Source organism: Juglans regia, chromosome 11 (genome assembly GCF_001411555.2).
Source record: "Juglans regia cultivar Chandler chromosome 11, Walnut 2.0, whole genome shotgun sequence".
Taxonomy (NCBI): Eukaryota; Viridiplantae; Streptophyta; class Magnoliopsida; order Fagales; family Juglandaceae; genus Juglans; species Juglans regia.
Window position 1 is genome coordinate 5,490,434 of NC_049911.1, and position 3,905 is coordinate 5,494,338.

Genomic DNA, 3,905 nt, shown 5'->3' on the forward strand with positions numbered 1-3,905 from the left:
CCACCATTGGCTTCACCGACCTCTCTTGGCCCTACCCTATCATTCTTGGGTCTTCGTTTGTCTCCGTTGAAAAGTTGGTATTTGTGACCCACGGCCACAGTGTATTTTACACTGTGGTGTTGCTCAGACGTCACCACTTGCAGCTTCGTGATCCTCCGAAAATTATTATATTGCACTGTAAGTATTTTCTCAAAGAACTTTCGTGATTTAAATGTATTTTTGCACTAACTCTTTTTAACTGTGAACTGGTTGGTTATGCCGGACTGAGTCCGAGGAGTTCGGGAGTCGGATGGATTGCGGACGGAGTTGTTGTATGTTTGGTTTGTGATTGGATTGTGTTGACATTTGTTGGTTGTTGGATATTGGTGTCGTGTCTTGTTCACTGCATTTGCACGCATGTTCATGTTTGTAACTGAAAACTGGGTTTTCGCATGATTGCATACATGTTCATGTGTTTATCTGAAAATTGGGTTTTCATGTGAGAAATGATTTTTGGGTGTGTTTGAAACGACTGGATTGACTGGTTTGAGAAAAAGGAAAAGAGACTGTAAGGATGGTGGTAAGCAGGGACGGTGGTAGAGTCCCGCCTGTGATTCCCGCCTACGGTGCACGCGATAGGGATGGTGGTAAGCAGGGATGGTGGTATAGTCCCGCCTGTGATTCCCGCTTACAGTGCTCTGTTAAGTATTCGTTGTGTGTGTTAAGTATTCATTTTGTGGAAAGGAACTGTAGGGATGGTGGTAAGCAGGGATGGTGGTTGTGTCCCGCCTGTGATTCCCGCCTACGGTGCACGCGGTAGGGACGATGGTAAGCAGGGATGGTGGTAGAGTCCCGCCTGCGATTCCCGCCTACAGTGTCCGATAAAGGGTTTGTTTTGTGTGAATCATTTTCTGGGAAAATGTTTTACGGATTATTTTTAGGGCAAAATGGGATTTTGGCGTGTGTTGGAAATTATCATTTTTCTGGGAAAAACGGTATTTTATGGCTAAGTGGATTTTGTCGTATGAATGCATGTTGGTTGCATTAATGTATTTTTATCCCGAGAGTTGTTTGGTTTATACTTATCTGTGGTACCATTTTATGGTATCGCAGATTTTGATGCAGATGAGGATGACGAGCCTTAGCTTGGCTCCGTTGGTGGAGTGATCTGGGATTGCTTCTGTTTATCGAGTTTCATATTTTATCAATTTATATATTGTCCTTGTAATTTATTTGGGATGACTGTATAACTCTTTAAAGGTAAATTGTTTTAAATATTTGTATTTAAATTTCTGGTACTTAGTTGACTTATTTATATTATCCGCTGCGACTTTTTTGTGCACCTTGCATGTTGCACACACACGTGACCGTGTTGTCATCATCCTGGCGTCTCGATTCCCGTGTTTCCTTACATGGGGGTCGGGGGCGCCACATAGAGGATGAGTCATATCCTGAAAATAGAAAAGGAAAAAAAAATCATTACAATGATGCATTTTTTTTGTTAATTTCAAGTTGCTCTGCAATAACGTTAAAACATAGTAAACTTAACGTTCGAACGTGTATACTTTACGTTCGCACGTAAAACACATACGTGCGAACGTATAACATACACGTTTGAACGTAAGTAGTAAATAAATTTAAATGACGTACGTTCGGATGTTTATCTTGTACGTTCGCACATATGTGTTTTACGTTCAAACATAAAGTATACACGTCCGAATATTGAAGCATAAATAAATTTAAAAAGTAGTACATTCGGACGTTATAATTAAATGTTCGAACGTACATTTTATGAAAAATAACGTCCGAGTGTAAAACAATACACGTTCGAACTTAGAAGCCTTAAGGGCTATGTAATTGAAATGCCGTACGTTCGAACGTCTTGGTGAAACGTTTGAACGTTACGACTCAAAATGGATGAGTCGACTCAACCATTTTTGAAATCTCAAAAATCAATATACAAGGTTCTAAATGCCAAAATGACATCGTAGACAATATACACTTCAAGAAACTTTTCTAGAGTGACTATTTGGCCAATGGCAAGTAGTGGTGGCCAGAAAATGGACTTGAAAATTCGGCTACCACTTGATCCGCTTTAAACAAAACCGAATCAAAATATCAAATAAAATAGATGTTATTTGATTAAAAGATGAATGCCTACCTTTTAGTGACGGTTGTGGTGGAGTTTGACGGCGGCAGTGACGGAGGGGTGGTGGCGTGCAAACGGGAACGAAGTTAGATAATGGTCAAAATGATGTTTCTCCATTCTGTTTTGGCCTTATATACTTATAATTTTGGTAAAAAAACATGTTTTTGGTCACTTTTGGGCCCATCAATAATTTTATAGTGTAGTGAGCCATAGGCACTATTGATGTGGGCAGGGGATGGGATCGATGAGGGGTTCACCCTTACCACCTGACACGCAGGCGAGGGATCCCACCCCTACATCCTGAGGGCGTGGTGTGGGGATGAAAAACCCACCCCCCACCCATGTGGGGGAGGGGCTAGGGTGTAGGGAAGGGTCTATCCCGCCTTGACATGGGCGGGTAGCACCCCTAAAAAGTCTAAAAAGTACTTTTGACAGCAAAATTAATGCTCATTTGTACAAATAAAAAAGGACAGTACATGTAATAAAGAAAACTTTAAAAGCACATTTGTCTGGCTTTTACTTTTTTTTTTTTTTTTTTTATCAAAGATATTAGGTCAATTTTTTTTAGGAAACATATTATATATTTTTTTGATTGTTCGAGGTGGAAACTTTCAAAATTGTTATTATTTACCAAATTTTGATGTAATATAAGAGGGTTGTGTATTTTCTCGAAACTGAAAGCCAGAGATCAGAAGATAAAGATGTATGTAACGCCCCACCCCCGAGGGTCCGGAGAGTTAACTCATGTCACCTATAAATCAATTTCAATCCACATAGTACATACTATTATTTTTTCCTATCGCACAAAATACTCATTAATTCACATGAAATACTCTAGTATAATTATTCCAAGACAATATAAAGTTTTGATATAAACATTAACCTCCCAACAAATCACATCACCAGAGCACAACAAGTTTACTGAATAAAAATCCTCAATACTCATATAAACATTTTATGCTTAAACCATCATTCTTAACTCTTCTCACCCATGCTCCATATTCTTGATCCTCAACTTGAACATCCAAATCATCTGAAAAATATTATGGAGATAAGGGGTGAGTTATCAACTCAAAAAGAAGAGAACATATACTAGTATGTAAACATGAGCCTTTTCAGAAAGTTCAGTATGCAGAATCAAAACATTTTTTTTTATGCAGATCTCAGAAACGTGTTATCAGAAAATCAGAGCGATTTTTCAACCTTTTCATACTAAAAAATCAATTGTTCATATTTAAAGACACTTTTCATATTCAAAGACCATTTTCATATACAAAAATGCTTTGGCATAACATAACTGCACATCTTCATCTTATTATGTCATATCGTATCGTATCATGTCATATACCATGTTTAACTCCCGTGGTAGGGTTGTACTATTTCTGGTGGCCAAACCAGACAGTATCATGTTGTGAAATTTCCCCTTTTTCAATCTCAGAGGCTCAAGTATGCACACAACAAAGAACACATAAAAGACCACTTTGTTTCCAAAGTGGGTGCACTCATATCATATCATATCATATTGGTACCAACCATATCACGTGAAGCAATATCATCATATCAAAACCATATTCAGAATCAGAATCAGATTCAGAACAGATAAGTATGCCAAAGGTTTATCATATCCATATCATATCAAAATACGTGCGAAACATATTCATATCATTTCCATTTGATCATAAACAAACCCAAATCATTTTCATATCATATGTACAAAAATTCACAGATATCGTATTCACTATTTTGCACATTTCAGAAACATGTCAAATATTGCTCA